This window comes from Dasypus novemcinctus, chromosome 21 (genome assembly GCF_030445035.2).
Source record: "Dasypus novemcinctus isolate mDasNov1 chromosome 21, mDasNov1.1.hap2, whole genome shotgun sequence".
In the NCBI taxonomy this organism is placed as follows: Eukaryota; Metazoa; Chordata; class Mammalia; order Cingulata; family Dasypodidae; genus Dasypus; species Dasypus novemcinctus.
Window position 1 is genome coordinate 48346990 of NC_080693.1, and position 21244 is coordinate 48368233.

Sequence of the window (21244 nt, forward strand, 5' to 3'; positions counted from 1 at the left end):
TGGGGAGTCTAATAAGAGATCTTCCAGCACAAAGAAGAGAAGTCTTCAAAGGTTATGCTCCTTCCTCCTGGAGACTGCAAGGAAAACTGCAGCCTCAAACTTTGCTGCACTAGAAGAGATAAGATGTGCGTTTGTGTATGTGTGTATGTGCACATGCCAGGAACGACCACAAACAATTGAAACGACAAGCTGTCCATGACACAGTTGGTATCAAAAAATCAACATTATCTGGGTGGTCTGAATACCCTAAGTGGAGAAGTTACTGGAGTGACCCCAAGAATATAGTGCCCCTGACACCTAGCAGAAGCAAAAGTGAGTTGTCCTAGAAGAGACCAAATTTATCCCAGACCTCAAAGTATTCCCACATATAAAATGTCAAGAAAAATGATCAGCTTAAAGTTAAACAGGGGAAAGCAAGTTAAAGAAAGAGACTAGCTAAACACACAAGGAGTAAGACACTTAAGAACTAAAAGCAAGAAAAAAGCAGATAGCTAGAACAAACCTGCAAGAAATTCAGATCATGGAACAATAAAATGGAACTATAAAATAATTATGTTTAATAAGTTTGGTAAAGATAAGATTCATGCATGAATATATTTGCAAGGATAAAGTAACTTATTTTTAAAAGAACCAAAAATCTTCTAGAAAAAAAGAACTTAGTGGGCAGATTTAATAGAATGTCACATGTGCCCACTAAGTTCTTTTTAACTTTCAGTTAACTGGAAGAATGATATGAAGAACATATCTAGAATATAACATAGAGAGATAGAGAAAATATGAAAGAATGGGAAAGAAAAAAGAGAATAGAGTGAGAATTTTAACAAACATCTAATTAGCATCCCAAAAGGAGAGGAGAAAGACAGTGGGGCAAAGGCTTATCTAAGAGATAATGGCTATGCATTTTCAGAACTGATGAAAGCTAGCAACCCACAGAGTCAAAAAAAAAATCTAAGGAATCCCAAGCAGGATTTAAAAAATACACAACTAAACCCAACACAGTGAAATTGAGAAAGACAAAGACAAAAAGAATATTTTAGAAGCAGTGAGAGAGAAAGACTATTTTTAAAGGAATGCCATACACTTAGAACTTATCAGCAGCAATTAAAATCAAAAGACACTGTATGATGTCTTCAATGTGCTGAGAGAAAGTGATGGTCATTTTCAATTCTATATCCATAATGAAAGGGGAAATAGTCATTTTCAAACAGAAAAAAACTGATAGAATTTGGTACCAACAAACTCTCACTTATGGCAAAAGAAAAATTAGCCTGAATGGAAAGTGTAAGGAGCAAGAGGGAATAAACCATATAAAAAGTGAAAAACAGGTGAAATACTGAGTGACTAAAATAGCAAAAAACTTACAGAGTTTTTACTTATTTTTTAAAGATTTATTTATTCCCCCCATTGTCTGCTGTCTGCATCCATTCACAGTGTGTTCTTCTGTGTCTGCATGTCTTCTCTTTTGGTGGCACTGGGAACTGATCCTGGGACCTTCTGGAGTGGGAGAGAGGTGCTCAATCTCTTGCACCACCTCAGCTCCCTGGTCTGCTGTGTCTCTTATTGCCCCTCTCTGTGTCTCTTTTTGTTGTGTCATCTTGCTGTGCCAACTCTCCACTTGGGCCAGCTTGCCACATGGGCCAGCATTCCAAATGGGCCAGCTCATTCCATGGGCCAGCTTTCCTTCACCAAGAGGCCCCAGGAATTGAACCCTGGGCCTCCCATGTGGTAGACGGGAGCCCAATTGCTTGAGCCACATCTGCTTCCCAACCTGCAAAGTTTTTAATGGAAAAATTGATAGAATTAAAATGCACAAAATAATAGCATATCTGTCAGGAAGGATTAAACAGAAGTTGTAAGGTTCTTATATTTTTCAGAAGGGTAAAATTAATGAGTAACTTTGACTTTGGTAAATTATTTGCTGCTATATCTAGAGAACTGCTAAAAGAATAGAATAGAGTTGCTAAACCAGTGGCAAAAAATTTGGAAATGGGAAAAAACAAGTTAATTTAAAAGAGGCAAAAAAGGATAGAAAAAGAAACAAGACTGGTGGGAAAGTAGAAATAAACCAAAAAAGATAATAACTATAAATCTAAAGATACTAATATTTCTGACTAATATATAAATGAATTAAATATTCTACCTACAATAAAAGGTTTGTCAGAATGATTTTTTTTAAAACTCTAACAATATGCTGTTCATAAGAAATGCATTTATGATCTATGTATCTTTAAAAAAAAGATAAAATTTTTAAACATTTTAAAATATATATATACTACAGGGAAATGCTAGCAAGAAGTAGTTATGATTGTGAAAATTTTAATTTTATTTACAAAGAAGGTACTAAGAACTTAAATAATCTATTAAATAGAAAATATCTTGACAACAAATAAGACAAATTGATTACTTAATAGTGGTAAATGCAAAATATTGCATATCAGACTATCTCACAATTCTAATCTTTCCAGAAATGTTCCCCACATGGAGGAGAAAAATAATAATTGCAATTATATATAAGAAAAATAAAATCATTCAATGTAGATGTAATGAAGTGTGTAAAGAAAATAAGGAATGAAATATTGTGAGAAAATATCTAATTGGTCTGAAAAAAAAGAGGGAAGCAGATGTGGTTCAAATGATAAGGCCTCTGCCTACCGTATGGGAGGACCTGGGTTCAATCCCTGGAGCCTGCTGGTGAAAAAGAAGAAGAGAAAGTGTGCCTGCTTGGCGAGCCAATGCTCGTGTTGTAAACCAAGTGCCCGTGCGGTGAGCCAAGTTCCTATGCAGGTACCCACGTGGCAAGCTGAGTGCCCGTGTGGTGAGCCAGTGCCCATGCAGCGAACCAGTGCCCACACGGTGAGCTGTGTGCATGCGGCAAGCCAAGTGTCCATGTGGTAAGCCAACACCCGTGTGAGTAGTCATGCAGCAAGATGATGATGCAACAAAAGAGAGACAAAGGGGAGAGTCAAGGTGAAGTGCAGCAGAAACGAGGAACTGAGGTGGCGCAATTGACAGGGAACCTCTCTCCACATCAGAGGTCCCCAGAATCGAATCCTGATGAGTCCTAGAGAAGAGAGGACAAAAAGAGAGAAAAGAGAAATAGATACAGAAGATCACACAGCAAAGGGACACAGCAAAATCAGCAAGACAGGGAAGGTGAGGGGAAGAAAAAAAGTATACAGAAAGTCTGAAAGTGGGAGAATGGAGAAAGATGCATTTAATAAAGGTGCATTGGGTTTAGCTTTATTAGTACAAAGCAAAATAGATTTAAGGCAAAAAAGCATTGCTAGAGATAAAGAGGGTCATGTCAAGATGTTAAGAAATTCAATTCAACAGGAAGGCATTGATTTTAAATTTATACACTCAATCATTTTTAAAATATGTTAAGCAAAAATTGACAACTACCAAGAGAAATAAATCAGTAATTATAGTGGGAAATTTAACACGTCTTTTCCAGTAATTGGAGAACCAACAGGAAAATTTCATCAGTAAGGTTATAGAAGAATTGCTTAACACATGTAATAAAACTACATGTTTACATTATACCACTTCAGGAAATGGATGTCAAGAAGTGATTAGAGGGAAGCAGGTTTGGCTCAACTGATAGAACGTCTGCCTACCATATGGGAGGTCAAGGATTCAAACCCAGGGCCTCCTGACCCATGCGGTGAGCTGGCCCATGCACAGTGCTGATGCATGCAAGGAGTGCCATGCCATACAGGGGTGTCCCCCGCATAGGGGAGACCCATGCACAAGGAGTGTTCCCTGCAAGGAGAACCACACTGTGCAAAAAAAACTCACCCTGCCCAGGAGTGGCACCGCACGCACGGAGAACTGACGCAGCAAGATGACGCAACAAAAAGAGACACAGATTCCCAGTTCCACTGACAAGAATGCAAGCGGACACAGACAAACACACAGCAAATGGACTCAGAGAGCAGACAATGGGGGGGAAGGGGAGAGAAATAAATTTTTTAAAAAAAGATGTGATTAGACATGCAAGATATTTATTGGGGAAACTGCCTATGAAGGATAAAGGGGGAAAGGCAGGAGTAGGCAGGGAGAGCCTTCTAACCACAGTGCAGATCTGAAAGGATGGGAAAAGGAAGAATTGGATAGGAAAAATCTAAGACAACAGTGCAATTCTACATGTTTTGGATAGGCCCATGTGATGCCCATGAGCCAATGATGCCCACCCATCAAAGGAGTCTCACATCCCTCAAAAATGGGTCTGCACAAGTACCCATAACAAGCTCAGTTAATGGTTGGGAGCAGCCCACAGGAAGAGTGGTCTCAGCAAGAATGTGGTGGTGGATCCAGGGGGTAGCAGCAAGAGCTGCCAGTCAACCACACTTCCCATCCCAGGAGAGAAGGACTGGCTCATTTTCATGACTGCCATAGATATATCTAGTAGGAGAGCTGAGTGGCACATTTTCATGGGAACCACAGATACACACACATGCACATATATGTTTAAAACATTGTACCCAACAATTGAAGATACACGTTCTTCTTTGGAATATAGTAAGTTTACAAAAGTTGTTCATACACAGAGTCTTTAAGCAAATCTCAAGCTTCCTAAGGATTGAAATTGTGCAGACTACACTCCCTGACCACAATGAAATTATGGTAGAAATCAATAGTAAAGTTAAATTTCAAAAGCCCAAGTATTTAAAAATGAAGAAATGTAGTTAAATAATGAATGGGCTGGGAAGTGGATGTGGGTCAAGTGATAGAGCTTCCATCTACCATATGGGAGGACCAGGGTTTGATCCCTGGCCTCCTGGTGAAAAGAAGAAGAGAAAGCATGCCCGCGCAGAGAGCCAGTGCCTGCGTGGTGAGCCAGTGCCTGCGTGGTGACCTACGTGCCTGTGCAATGAGCCGAGTGTCCGCACGGTGAGCCAACTGCCCATGCAGTAGCAGAGTGCCTGTGCAGTAAGCCGAGTGCCCACGCAAGTGCCCACATGGCAAGCCAAGTGCCCGCACAAGTGCCCATGTGGTGAGCCGAGTGCCCATGTGGTGAGCTGAGTGCCCATGAAAGTGCCTGCAGGGCAAGCCGCGTGCCCGCGCAGTGAGATGAGTGCCCACGTGGTGAGCTGAGTCAAGGTGAAGCGCAGCAGAAACCAGGAACTGAGGTGGCGCAGCTGACAGGGAACTTCTCTCCACATCAGAGATCCCCAGGGTGGAATCCCGGTGAATCCTAGAGGAGAAAAAATAGGAAGAGAAGACAAAAAGAGAAATAGATACAGAAGATCACACAATGAATGGACACAGACAGCAAAAACAGCAGGGCAGAGGGGAGGGGACAGGGAGGGGCAGAGCAGGGGAAGCGGGGAAAAATAAATAAATAAATCTTAAAAAAAAAAACAACCAACGGATCAAAGAAGAAAACCTAGTGAAAATTTGGTAATATTTAGAACTAAACTATAATGAAATTACATGGCAAAAATCATGAAGTACAGCTAAAAAATACTGAGAAAAATGTATGGCCTGAAATGCTTATGTTAGGAGAAAAAAGACTAAAAGTTAATGAACTAAGAATCCATCCTACAAAGTTAGAAACAGATCAGCAAAATAAACCAAAAAAGGTAGGAAAGGAAATAATTAAGATAAGAGAAGGAATTAATGAAATGGAAAATAAACACAATAGAGAAGATTAACAAAGCCAAATGCTGGTTCTCTGAAATAACTAACAAAAGTGACAAACATCTGGTAAGACTGACAAACAAATAAAGAGAGAAAACACAAATAAACAATATCAAGAATGAAAAGAGACATAAATACAGACACTTGAGGCATTGAAAAAACCTAAGAGGATAAGGTGGTAAGAGGATATGGTGACAAATTTTTTGTCACTAAACTTGAAATCTTGTATTGCAACAGAAAAATTCTCAGGAAAATCTGATTTGCAAACATGGACTCAAAAAATAGAAACCCTGAATAATCCTATAACCATGGGAGAAAATGAATATATAAATTAAAATGTTTCCACATATTAAAACTCCAATGGATTCAGATATTCAAACAACGAAAAAATATGATCTTGTATTGCGACGGTTCGCTCGGTCGGTAGAGGTGGGGTCTGGCTGCGGACGAGGGGTCGGTCCAGCTCTGGACGAGGGGTCGGTCCCGCTTGGGATGAGGGGTCGGTCCCACTTGGGACGAGGGGTCGGTCCGGCAGCAGACGAGGGGTCGGTCTCACAGGGGTTGCGCGGTTCGGCTGACGGGGTCGCCCGGCAAAGCCAGCGACGAAGGGGTCTCCCGGAGAAGCAGGCGACGAACTGGGGACAAGGGAGGCCAGGCCCTTGTTGGGGGCTCTCAGGACTGGAGGGCGCACGGCAGAAGAACTACCTCGGAGACAAGGTAAACACGCAAGTCCACTTTATTGAGGGAGAGGCAACAGTTTTATAGGGGCTGGGGAAGGCTGATTGGTCGAAGCCACGCCCTGTTCTGATTGGTTGCCAGCGAAAGGTCAGTGGGAGGTACTGGACAGGGGAGGGGTGGTGATTAGGGATTGGCTGTTGCTGTTGCTGGGGGAAGTGGCAGGGTTTAGTGATTGGTGGCTGCTGTTGCTGGGGTGGAGGACAGACTTGAGTTTCCTGCCCACGCCTGGCTGTTGCTGCTGTCGGGGGAAGGGAAAAGGGCAGACTGGATTTTTCTGCCCACGCCTGGCTGTTGCTGCTGTCGGGGGAGGGGAAAAGGGCAGACTGGAATTTTCCACCCTGCGCCTGCGCAGGGAGAAAGAAGAAGAAGGGTGCCGCCCCACAGGCATCGTGTGGCGCCATCCGGGAGGAGGGGCGGCCGCGGAAGCATGGCTGCCGAGAAGGGGAGACCCGAGGGCACTCTGCGCCCATGCCGAGCTTCCTTCAGGGGTGGCGGTGGGCCCGACCAGCCACCCTATTATGGGGGCAGCGGCTTGGCCTGCCGCAGCTGCTCCCCCGCCAGGCCAGCAAACCACACTTCAACCTGAGGGGTGACCGCATTATATAAACTATTACAGAGAAAGAAAAAAGAAGCTCCATTCCTTAATTCATTTTAGGAATCTAGCACTAACAGACCAAAATCTGACAGAAAGGAAAATACCAGGCAAGTCTCCCTCATGACAATAGATTAGAAAATCATTAACAAAATATTAGTAATCTGAGCAATATATGAAAAGGATAATGCATCATGACCAAAGCAAGAGTCAACATTTGAAAGTCAATGTAAATTTTACAGTTAAATATATAATAAAGAAGAAAATTTGCATGATTTTTATAAATGTAGAAAAAAGTATTGATAAAATGTAGCATTTTTTAAAAAGACTTATTTATTTATTTATTTCTCTCCCCCACCTCCCTGTTGTCTGCTCTCTGTGTCTATTTCCTGTGTGTTCTTTCTGTGTCTGCTTGTATTTTCATTAAGTGGTTCCGGGAACCAATCCTGGGACCTTCTGGAGTGGGAGAGGCAATCATTCTCTTGTACCACCTCAGCTTCCTGTTCTGCTGCGTCTTCTTATTGTCTCTCCTCTGTGTCTCTTGTTCCATCATCTTGCTGCTCCAGCTCTCCAAGTCGGCCAGCACGCCTGTGTGGGGTGGCATTCTGGCGTAGACTGGCACTCTGCATAGGCCAGCTTGGTGCACGGGCCAGCCTGCCTTCACCAGGAGGCCCTGGGCATCAAACCCTGGACCTCCTATATGGTAAACGGGAGCCAACTGCTTGAGACTCATCCGTTTCCCAAATGTAGCCTATTTAAGGAATCTTAATTTTATAAAATGAATCTCTGAGAAAACTTGGAATGGAAGGAAATTTCCTTAATATGATAAAGGATATTTACCAAAAACCTACAGCTAACATCAGGCTTAATGGTGAGAGAATGTTTTTCTCTTTAAGATTGGAATGATGTCTCTTCTCATCACTTCTATTTAACACTGCACAAAAGGTCCTAACCAATGTGATAAGGTAAGAAAACAAAATGAATTCTACAAAGATTATATAGGAAGAAATTGTCAAAATTTGCAGACAGCATGGTGTATTCCTAGAAAATTGAAAGGAATATGCACATACTACATACTGCATATAGAACTACAAGTGACTTTTTAAAATATTGAACCTATATTTGTGAACTTGCTGGATTCACTTATTAGTTTTGGTACTTTTTGTAGATTCCTTAGGATTATTTATATAGATGATCATCAGAGAATACAGTTGGCTTCTTCCTTTCCAAACTGTATGCCTTTCTTTTTCCCTTCTTTCTCTCACCTTATTATACTGTCCATTAAAATCTTGACTACAAGTGGTAAGAGTGGACATACTTCCTTTGTTCCTAATCTTAGGAGAAAGATATTCAATCTCACCATTAATTATGATGTTAGCTGTGGGGTTTTATTAACATAGCCTTAATCAGGTCAAGGGAGTTCGCTTTTATTCCAAGTTTGCTGACAATTTTTATCATGAGTCTATGAGGAATTTTATCAAACACTTTCTTGATATAATGACCATATGATTTTTCTTTTTAGTGTGTCAATATGGTGAATTATATTTATTTTTGAAGGTTAAGTTAACCATACCTTCCCAGAAGAAATTCCACTTAGTCATGATGTATTATCCTTTTTACATATTGATGGGTTCAACTTTCTAAATCTTATTAAGGATTTTATTTCAATGTGCTTGAGGAATATTGGTCTATAGTTTTCTTTTCTTGTAATTTCTTTTTCTGGTTTTGATAACAGGGTAATGTTGACCTCATAAAATGAGTTGGGAAGTGTTTCCTCATCTTCTATTTTCTGATATCAGGGTAATGTTAGCCTCATGAAATCATTTGGGAAGTGTTCCCTTGCCTTCTATTTTTTTTTTTTTTTTGGTCTATTTATTTTTTTAATATTACATTAAAAAAATATGAGGTCCCCATATACCCCCCACCCCCCTCTTGTCTTCTATTTTCTGAAAGAGTTTGTGTCAAGATAGTATTAAAGTTTCTTCCTTAAATATTTGTTAGAATTAATCAGTGAAGTCATTCAGGCCTGGTGTTTTCCTTTTGTGTGTGTGGGTAGGGTGGGGGTTCTTTATGGGAAGGTTTTAAGTACAAATTTTTAAGGTAGAGTTAGTAATACTCAGTTTATTTTTTTCTTCCTGGGAGTGCTTTGGCTGTTCATGTTCTTTAAGGAATTCATCCAGTTCATTTAAGTTGTTGAATTTATTTGCATAAAACTGTCACAATATTTTTATTCCTTAATGTTTTCAGCATCCATAGGGATAGATTTTATTCCTGATATTATTTATTTACTTACTTATTTTAAAGAAACTTTAGATTACATAAAGGCACATAAAAAATACAGGGGATTCCCATGCACATAAAAAATATAGGGGACTCCCTCCTCCTCCCACACTTTCTCACATTAACAACATCCTTCATTAATGTGGTACGTTTGTTACAATTAATGAACACATGTGGAAGCATTGCCACTAATATGGATTATGGTTTACATTATAGTTTATACTCTGCCCCACACAATTTTGTAGGTTATGATAAAATATATAATGACCTGTATCCATCATTGCAATGTCATGCAGGACAATCCAATGTCCTGAATATGCCCCCATATTACACCTATTCTTCCCTCTCCCTCCCCTCAGAACCTTCAGTGACCACTGCCTCCACATCAATGATAAAAGTTCTTCCATTGCTAGAATAACAATAAGTCTATAGCAGAATAATAATAAGTCTACTTTAATCCATTGTTCATTCCCCAATCTGAGGATTTGGGGATGGTGATGCACACTCTGCCTCTAATTGAGAGGGGGCTTAGATCCCATGTGGCAGATGAACGAAACTATCTTACTTGCAGTTGGAGACTCTTTGTTCCTTGGGATGGGCAATGTCATCATCTCCTTGTTAGTTGACCTGGATGAGTCCAATGAACTGGAGAATAGGTGTTGCAACTCTGCTAAGATTCAGGGCTCAACTGGCACATGGATGGACCAGAAATTTAAGTCTCTTGGGCGTACACCTATCAACTCTAATACTAACTATAGGTTCAAATGGAAGGGGCACAAGAGCCATGTGTAGAGAGACTACAAATGAGTCCAACTCTCTCTCACTGGGGAGCACAAATTCCAAAGTAAGGTTCACTGGCAGGGTGCCAAACTCCTGATCTGTCTGCCCTGCCTATAGTGTCTGAATATCTCTAGAACCCTCAGGAGCCCTGCTATTTACTGTAGCAGTCAATGAGATCCTGCTGAGATGTACATAAGCATAACCTCTGGAATGATCTCCCAACTCACTTTGAAATCTCTTGGCCATAAGAACTCATTCATATTTACCATTTCCCCCGTACGGTCAAGGTCTTTTTCCAGGAGCATTTCTAGTGGGCACTTGGAAATAATCCCTCGGTGCCAGAGAGACTCATCCACAGGAGTCGTGTCCTACAGTGGAGGGAAGGTAGTGCATTTATATGCTGAGTTTGGCTTAGAGAGAGGCCACATTTGAGCAACAAGGAGACCCTCAGGTGGTAACTCTGAGGCAACATATAATACTAGGCTAAGTCTCAATTTCAAAAGAAAAGGTTCATCAGAGCAATCATCAATATCAAGAGCCCAGCGCAATGGCCCATCCTCCTTCACCTCTGCACTCAGGAAATAGTCCTGATATTCTTTTATCCCTGATTCTTATCTTTCTCCTGTTGTACGTATTTCTCAAATGTATGTATGTTGTATTTCTCTTTATCCCTGCTTTTTAGCAATTAGAGTATAATGTACTATAATGTGGTTGTCTATGTTTATTCTGTTTGGGACTTGTTGAGCTTATTGGATCCATGGATTTGTAGCTTTCATATATTTGGTGAAAAAAGAATTTGCCCATCTTTTTTTTTTTTAAGTTTATTTATTTATTTATTTATTTATTTCTCCCCCTTCACCTCCCTCCCCCCACCCCAGTTGTCTATTCTCTGTGTCTATTCGCTGCATGTTCTTCTTTGTCTGTTTCTGTTGTCAGCAGCACGGGAATCTGTTTCTTTTTGTTGCGTCATCTTGTTGTGTCAGCTCTCCATGTGTGCGGTGCCATTCCTGGGCAGGCTGTACTTTCTTTCGCGCTGGGCGGCTTTCCTTATGGGGTGCACTCCTTGCACATGGGACTTCCCTACGTGGGGACACCCCTGCGTGGCAGGGCACTCCTTGTTCGCATCAGCGCTGCACGTGGGCCAGCTGCACACGGGTCAGGGAGGCCCAGGGTTTGAACCACAGAACTCCCATGTGGTAGACAGACGCCCTATCCACTGGGCCAAGTCTGCTTCCCATCGCCCATCATTTATTCAAATATTTTCCCCATCTGTCTTCTCTTTCAGGGACTCCATTTGCATGCACATTAGGTCTCTCTACGTTCTCCCAAAGACTGATACTTTTTTGTGTGTATTTTTTTGAAGATACATAGATCATGAAAAATGTTACATTAAAAAATATTAAAGGTTCCCACATACCCCACACCCACCACCCCCACTCCTCCCACATCAACAACCTCGTCTATCATTGTGGCACATTCATTGCATTTGGTGAATATATTTTGGAGCACTGCTGCATCACATGGATTATAGTGTACATTGTAATTACAATCTCCTCCAGTCCATTCAGTGGGTTATGGCAGGATATATAATGTCCAGCATCTGTCCCTGCAATATTATTTAAGAAAACTCCAAGTCCAAAAAATGCCCCCACATCACATCTCTTCTTCTGATACTTATGCTCTTTCTTTTCCAATATTTGTACTCTGTTTCCTTTTGGATGCTTCCTATTGTGTTTTCAAGTTAACTGATCTTTCCTTCTGCAGTTTTTCAATCTGCTAAAAATGTCATTCAATATATTTTTCACTTCATATATTGTATTTTTCATTACTTAAAGTCCTTTTTGGTCCTTTCTTTTATATCTTTCATTCTTTCCTCATTAGGCTCGTGTGTTCCTCTACCTTTTTTAACATACCAAACATATGTATAATCACTGATTAAATGTCCTTGCCCAGTAATTTCATCATCTCTGTCATTTCAATGTCTGTTTCTGCTGATTAGTTTTTCATTCCTTGTTCTGGGTCATTCATATGTGTATGTGTATATGTGTGTGTGTATATATATACACACAAAAAGTAAATATATATATATACATGCACATATATTTATTTGCTTCTTTGCATGACTGGAAATTCCTAATTGAATCCTTTTAAGGCTTGTTTGTAAGGTTGGGGTGCATCCAGAGTAGTCTTTAGTGTAAGGTCATTTATATGCACAACTAGAGTTTGAGCCTCTGAGGGCTCCATGAATTAAAGAGTCTCCAATCTGGCTGGCGAGAACATGAACTCCCTGTAAGGGCTCTAGCACTTGTTTGGCATATTGTTTTCCAGGGCTTCTTTCCCCTTGTGGAATTCCATCTGAAATATGTGCCGACTGACCTACCTAAATGCCTGAGGACCCCTCTGTTAATCCCTGAAGCCCTCTCTCTCTGTTCAGCGTCCCCTCTCCAGTATTCTGCCGTGCAAATTCTAGGTGCCTTGGCTTCCCTCAACTCCAGTATCTGTCTCCTCACTGCAGTGAAACTCCTGGACTTTCTTTGGGTTCCTTATTCTTTTTTTTTTTTTTCCTCTCCCCTTCCCCCGCCCCGCCCCAGTTGTCTGCTCTCTGTGTCAATTCACTGTGCGTTCTTCTGTGTCCACTTTTATTCTTCTCAGCGCCACTGGGAATCTGTGTCTCTTTTTTTGTTGTTGTTTTTGCGTCATCTTGCTGTATCAGCTCTCTGTGTGTGCGGTGCCACTTTTGGGCAGGCTTCACTTTTTTTCACTCAGAGCAGCTCTCCTTATAAGGCGCACTCCTTGTGCATGGGGTTCCCCTATGTGGGGAACACCCTGCGTGGCACGGCACTCCTTGTACACATCAGCACTGCACATGGGCCAGCTCCACATGGGTCAGGAGGCCCTGGGTTTGAACCCTGGATGTCCCATGTGGAAGGCATATGCTCTATCCACTGAGCCAAAGCCGCTTCCCTGGGTTCTCTATTCTTGAACTTCATCTGCAAACTGTCCACAGTCAATAAGGTGACACAATTACAGGACTTAAGTTATTTGTTCCCTTTCTCTCAGGGATCACAATCCTGTGTTGCCTGCTTCTAATGCCTGAAAATAGTGGTTTAATATATTCTGTCTGGTTTTCTGGTTAATTAATCCTTCATAGGAAGATATTCAAACTTTTTTACTTACTGTAAATTGTAATTTCATGTGCTTCAACTTACTATTTTTTGACCAGGTTAGCAGTTATATAGATCTGTTCACTTTGGAATAATTAATTCATTAAGCTCTGCACGTTTGATGTGTATAAGTTTCTGTGTATGTTAAATTCAATAAAACTTAACTTTTAAAAGAAAAACATAAAACTATATGAAAGTATAAATGGGCCCAGAATAACCAAGACACTCTTAAGATTTATTTTATTTTTTTCTACCCTCTTCCCCCATTGTCTGCTCTCTGTGTCCATTCACTGTATAATCTTCTGTGTTTGCTTGTATTCTCATTAGGCGATTCAGGGAACTGATCCTGGGACCTTCTGGAGAGGGAGAGAGGCGATTACTCTCTTGCGCCTCCTCAGCTCCTCTGCTCTGCTATGTCTTCTTATTCTCTATCCTCTGTGTCATCTTGCTGCGCCAGCTCTCTGTGTCAGCCGGCACTCCTGTGCAGGGCCGCATTCCCATGTGGGCCAGCACTACTCGAGGGCCTGCTTGCCCTCACCAGGAGGCTCTGAGCATCGAACCCTGGACCTCCTGTATGGTACATGGGAGCCCAATTGGTTTTCCCCAAGACACTCTTGAATGAAAAGGATAAGTTAGGGTAACTAACCCTACCAGATATCAATACTCACTATAAAGCCATTATAGTTAAGAGAATGTGGAATTGGCACAGAGTTAAAAAACCAGAGTAGGAAAAAAAATAGAGAAACTCCTTTCCAAAAAAAACTCCACACAATTGTAAAGATTTGATGTGGAATAGAAATGGCATTCTGAGCTTTTCAGTAAATAATGCTGGGATAATTGGTTATCTATAATTCATAAAACTTTGCCCCTACCTCACAACATATACAAAAGTCAACTCTAAATGGACTAACAACTAAATGTGAAAGGCAAAATTATAATGCTCTTAGAAGGTAATAGGAGAATTCATGAATACCTTTGGGGATAGGAAAGACTTCTTAAATAGGACCTACAACAAAGAAAACAGAAAGGAAGAGATTGATAAATTTGTTTTTATTATAATTAAGTACTTAAGTAAATAAAAAAACACCATAAAGAAAGTAGAAAGCTATAAATGGGGAAAACATGTTTTCAGCACTTATAACTAATAAAGGAGAAGAATCTAGGATGTATAAATAACTTATGGTTTTATTATGGATTAGAGTGGACTTACTGATATTCTACTATAAAACTTTTGTGACTACTAATAGAAGAAATTGTATCATTGACGGGGAGAAAGTGGCCACAGTAGTTGCTGAGGGCAGGGAGGGGGAAGAAGAGGGGTGATGAGGGGGCATTTTGGGGACTTTGGAGTTGTCCTAAATGATATTGTAGAGTCAGATGCTGGACATTATATATCCTGCCATAACCCACTGAATGGACTGGGGGAGAGTGTGAACTACAGAGTAAACTATAATCCTCATGGTGCAGCAGTGCTCCCAAATGTGTTCGCCGAGTGCGATGAGTGTACTACAATGATGGGGGAGGTTGTTGGTGTGGGAGGAGTGGGATGGGGGGATGGGGGGTATACAGGAACCTCTTATGTTTTTTTATAATGTAACCTTTTTTGTGATGTATGTATCTTCAAAAAAATACAATTTACAAAAACGATGGGGGTGGGGGAGTGGGGTGTGGGTTATATGGGAACCTCATGTTTTTTTGATGTAACATTCTATGTGATCTATTTAATTTTAAAAAGTCTTATTAAAAATAAATAAATAACATGATTTTATAAGACAAAAACAGACAAATCATTCAAAGGAAAAATGGGCAAAGGACTTGAATAGACACTTTACATAGGAAGAAACTTGGATGATCAATAGAAAAGAGACTCCACTATGATGTAAAATCATAGTGAGATGTAAATATAGTTGCATGTGATTGGAAAAATTAAGTCTGAGAATAACAACTAGAGAAGATGTGGAACACAGGGACCCTCACCCATTCACCCACCATGGGTGGGAGTGTAAATTGATAAAATCATTTTACAAGTTTATTATCAAGGGAAACAGATGTGGTCCAAGCAGTTGGGCTCCCATCTACCATATAGGAGGTCCAGGGTTCGAAACCCAGGGCCTCCTGGTGAAGGCAAGATGGCCTGCGCAGTGAGCTGGCCCACGCAGAGTGCTGGCCTGCATGGAGTGCCACCAGCTGACGCAGCAAAATGACGCAACAAAAAGAAACACAGAGGAGAGACAATAAGAGACTTAGGAGACCAGGGAGCTGAGTTGGCACAAGAGCATGATCGCCTCTCTCCCACTCCGGAAGGTCCCAGGATTGGTTCCCAGAGCCAAGTAATGAGAATACAAGCATACACAGAAGAACACACAGCAAATGGACACAGAGAGCAGACAATGGAGGAAGGGGGGAGACATAAATAAATAAATCTTTTTTAAAAAAGTTTATTATCAAGTCAAATTGAAAAGTTGAATACATACCCACCTTACAAACCTTACAACTTAACAATTCCACTCTTAGATATAAGTCCTAGACAAGCTCTGCTGCATGTATATCAGAAAAATGTAAGGCTAGGTACTACTGTTTTTCCCATTTTAAGAATGAGGAAATGGGCATGGCAACATGTCATGACTTTCCCAGGCTTGCAGAGCTCTGAAAAGGCAGAGCCAAAATTTATTTGGAACAACTGTGAATTTTCCTATTCTGCATCAAACCCCCTTCCTTCAGGTGACAATACCATGGTTTTCCTTTGGGGAATATCCCCTTCTCACATTTGGTCCCTGCGGTTGAGATGGAGCTGTCTACCCAGTCCTAGGTCCCAGAAATAAGAGAATGACTTGGGCCACTCAGTATATTCCAATTTTAGGGGTGCAGTGATTGGCTCAGGCACAAGCATGTGACCCACAATAACAAGGCAATATATCATTATAGGAGTTAAGTCTAACTAGACAATATATCATTATAGGAGTTAAGTCTGAAGGGTTTGTTGACACTTTTGGCAAAAATGAATTCCCTTTGCACTGGAATTGCTGTCTATGAAGACGAAGTAAGCCTGGAGATGGGGGGCTCCTCTGTTGTGGTGAACAAAGCCAACCAGAAGAAAGAGAGAAATTGGAGACTGAGTCCTTATGCCATTATTTGAACCTTTGCAACCAGCAAACCTGAAGCTTTCCCCAGCATCTGAGCTTCTTAGTTACATGAGCCTCAAGTTGGGTTTTCTAACACTTGAAAAAAGGCGTCCTAACTAATACAGGGACATCGGCACATAACTCAGTAATAATTGTACCAGCTGAGTGACGAGCGTTAAAATAAATGTGAGTATTAAGGTGCATGGAAAGTGAGGTGTTTTCACTTTCCTCCCTTTCTCCAGGTCTGAAGCCGAATCTCAGGGGAGCTGCACTAAGACTAAGAGAGGCATGCATTACCTTGACGCCAGCACAGCCCAACCCAGTCATCCTCCCTTGGAGGATGTGCCCAGTGTCATGAAAGATCATCACGGAAGTAATGGTCTCAGGAATAACAATAACATTTAGGATCTGGGATAAATATCATTCCAATATTATGAGACCCTTGGCGACAAAATTAAATCTGACATCACTCCGCAGGTTGACAAACATTGTTTCCGTCTTCCCAGCAAAGTGAGCTCAGACCTTTGAGGGTCCTCTCTCCCTCAGGGTAAGTTACCTTCTTCAGCTCCGTTATCGGTGCCTCAGTGACCTCCAAGAGTGATTGGAGCTCCAGAGGGGCCTCCTCGTGAAGAACTAATGCAGCTGTTGGAAAAAATGGAGTAGCATACACAGCTGAAGCGGGCGTGGGCTGGAGCGCCGTCTCGGCACCATTACCATCTCATCTTCGCGCCCGCCCAGCTAGGTGCAGAAAGGACTTTACCCCCTCACCTTTCACGTTAAGGTCAGACTTTAGAATCAGCATGTAAGTTGATTAGATCACTGGCATTCCTTTAGAGGCATATAACAGCTGGCATTAAGATAAGCACAAAAGGTCGTATATTTTATCTTTCCATTTGGGAGCACAATTCACCACTTTCAGGCAGCAGAGGAATAAGAGCATTATCATTCACCACAGATGCAAGAAGTATGTAAATAACCACACTGCTCAGCACCCTGGCCCGTGGTCAGTTCACCGTCTTCCCTGATTAAAGGTGACCATCACAGTCAGTGTTTGTACCACCAAGCAAGGTGAGGTCATACTTCCCCGCCAGAGATGGAGACAAAAAGAAAAAACTGTTTTTCCTCCTTGATAAATTTGAAGCTGTAATAAAACAGAATTTAGATCTTTGGTGAATAATTCATGTTTATACAAAAGAAGAAATAATGACTTTCATTATATTCCATCTCCCTCTTTTAGAAGCTTATTCCCTGGACAGGAGCTTCCAGAAACCGAGAGCAGGTTTGCCTGACGACTCTCCCTTGAGAGCTCCCACCCCATCACCCCCCACCACCACCCTCCCACCCCAGGTTCCCTTGGCTCCTCCAGGATTATCGGGGAGGAGAGATGAAAGGTAAAGGGCAGGACAATTCTGATCTGACAAATGCTGGTGTGACCTGACAAATGCTGGTGTGAGGTGACGGTGCGCTGTCTGGGGTAGGTGCCTAGAGCTGACTCTTCCCTCGTGGGCTTCCTTGGGGTCCTTCTCCTGGGCCCCTACAACTGCATCTCTCGAGCCAGGCAGCAGGTCTCTCGGGCCAGCTGCTTATGAACCCCCTCAGTTGGGAACCTGGCGGCATTCCTTCCACTCCCTTCTGCTGAGGTCTCCTGAGCCGGCGCAGGAAGCCCCTTGGGCAGGGTCCGTTTAAACAAGCCTGCCCTTCTGGAGCTCCACGTTGGCGATGGCTTATTCCTGACCTTTGTGGGAGGGCAGTGACTCCTGCCGCATAGTGATTCTTCTGCTGTCACCGGCTGCTTCAGCCAGCCCCTCGCCTGAAGACTTTTCTTTGGAGTGTCAGCGCCAGTCCCTGTGTTTTCCCATTCGTGGGTGACACATTTCAAACTCTCTCAGCAAGTGGTCTCTTGGAGCTTCCCTCCCTAGACCTGAGCTGAGGGGAAACATGCAAATACTACTTTTCCCCCAAGGGGAGAGTGCGGCTTACATTACACCATAACTCTCTCCAAAGAAATCTGATTTTCAACGTCTGGTCTCTTCCTCTTCGTGCCAAATCTCTGAGAAGATATATTAACACTTCAACCCTTCTCCCCCGACCACCACCTTTATTTTTTTTTTAATTGTAGTATAACTGACATACCAGTAAAATTCACCCTTTTTCCTGTAGACTTCTATAGTTTATACAAATGCATACAGTAATATAACGAAGATATAGTACAGTCCATCATCCCCCCAAATGCCCTCCACTTTGTAATTAACTTATCCTATCACCCTAAGCCCCTGGCAACCACGGTCCCTAAAGTTTTGCCTTTTCCAAAATGTCATATAAATGGTTGGATTCAACCCGTAGCCTTTGAAGGAAGCCGATGTGGCTCAGTGGTTGAGCACCAAGTTCCCACATGCGAAGTTTCAGGTTCAATCCCCGCCCCCACCGTACCTCAAAAATAAAATAAAATAAATAAAAAAAACAGCTCAGGAATTCAGCACTCTGTCAGTGGGCCTTACTTTGGAATTTATGCTTTCCAGTGTAACAGAGTTAGACTCATTTATAATTTCCCTTTACATGGCTTTTCTGCCCCTTTGTTTGAACCTATAATTAGCACTATACTTTATAAATATATGCCCCAGACTTAAATCTTTGGTCCGTCCATATGCCAGTTGAGCCCTGAATCTCAGCAGAGTTGCAGCATCTACTGTCCAATTCATTGAACTCACCCAGGACAACTAACAAGGAGATGATTACAACGCCCATCCCAAGGAACAGAGTGTCTCCAACTGAAAGCAAGATAGCTCTATCCATCTGCCCCCACAAGATCTAACCCCTCTTAATTAGAAGCAGAGTGGGCATCACCATCCCCAAATCCTCAAGACTGAGAAATGACCAATGGAGTAAAGTAAACATAATTATTCTGCTATAGACTTATTGTTATTCTAGCAATGGAAGAACTTTTATCATTGATGTGGAGGCAGTGGTCACCAGAGGTTGTAAGGTGAGGGAGAGGAAAAAATAGGTGTACTATGGGGGCATTTTCAGGACATTGGATTGTCCTGCATGACATTGCAATGAAAGATACAGGCTATTATATATTTTGTCATAACCTACAAAATTGTGCTGGACAGAGTGTAAACTATAATGTAAACTATAGTCCACAGTTAGTAGCAATGTTTCAATATGTATTCATCAATTGTAACAAAAGTACCACACTAATGGAAGATATTGTTAGTCTGGGAGGGGAAGTGAAGGGGACTTATGGGAATTCCCTATATTTTTTATGTAACATTTATGTTATCTAAATGTTCTTTAAAGGGAAGCAAATTTGGCTCAATGGATAGAGCATCTGCCTACCATATGGGAGGTCCAGGGTTCAAACCCAGGGCCACCTGACCTGTGTGATGAGCTGGCCTACGTGCAGTGCTGCCACACAGAAGGAGTGCTGTGCCACGCAGAGATGTCCCCCGAGTAGGGGAGCCCCACTCACAAGGAGTGCGCACCGTAAGGAGAGCCGCACCACGTGAAAAAAGCACAGCCTGCCCAGGAGTGGTGCCACACACACACAGAGCTGACACAGCAAGATGACGCAACGAAAAAAACACAGGTTCCCGGTGCCACTGACAAGAATACAAGTGGACACAGAAGAACACACAGCAAATGGACACAGAGAGCAGACAGCAGTGGGTGGGAGGGTAAGGGGAGAATAATAAATAAAATTGTTTAAAAAAAAATAAAGCTTCTTTAAAAATAAAAAAATTTTAATAAAAAAACATGTAGCCTTTGAGTTTGGTTTCTTTCACTAACAATGTTTTTGAGATTCACCCATTTTGTTGTGAGGATCAGTAATTCATTCCTTTTATTGCTGAATAGTATTCTACTGTATGGATATACCCTAGTTTGATCATCACTCACCAATTGAAGGGCTTTGGAGTTGTTTCCAGTATTTTATGATTATGAATAAAGCCACTATAAACATTTGTGTACAGGCTCTTTGGTGAACATAAGTTTTTATTCCAGTTGGATAAATTCTAGGAGGGGGACTGGGGGATTGTTGGGTCGTATTGCAGGAAACCACCAAACTGTTTTCCAAGGCAGTGTGTTGTTATACATTCCTGCTGGTACTGTGTGAAGGTTCTAGCTGTCCCATCATCTTCACCAACACTTGATAATGTTGATTCTGTTTTTAGCCATCCTCTTCACCAACACTTGATAATGTTGATTCTGTTTTTAGCCATCCTAATGGGTGTGCAGTGATTCCTGCAGTTTTAATTTATATTTCCCTAATAACTAAGGATGTTGAGCATATTTTCATGTGCTTATTTGCCATTCCTGTATCATCTTTGGTGAAGTGTTAACTCAAAACTTTTGCCCATTTTTAACTTGGGTTCTTTGTTTTCTTATCAAATTTTGGGAGATCTTTATATATTCTAGATGCAAGTTCTTCATCAGAAGTATGTTTTGCAAATATTTTCTTTCAGTCTGTGGCTTATCTTCTCCTTCTCTTAACAGTGTCTTTCAAAGAGAGAAACTTCTTTATTTTGAAGAAGCCCAATATATCAAGGTTTTCTTTTATGGATCATCCTTTTAGTATTGTAATTAAGGACTCTTTGTCTAACCCAAGATCACAATGATGTTCTCCTCCATTTTCTTCTACAAGTTTTACAGTATTAGGTTCTACATTTAGGTCTATGGTCCCTTTGTTTGTTTGTTTGTTTGTTTTTTAAAGATTTATTGATTTATTTTCCCCTCTTCCCCTCCTCCCGCCCTGCTGTTTTTGCTGTCTGTATTGTCTTCTCTTCTCATTTTCTCTCCTCTAGGATTCACCAGGACTCGATCCTAGAGACCTCTGATGTGAAGAGAGGTTTCCTGTCAATTGTGCTATATTGATATGCTTTGAATTAAGTTTGTATGTGGTGCCAGTATGGATCATATTCCCTTTT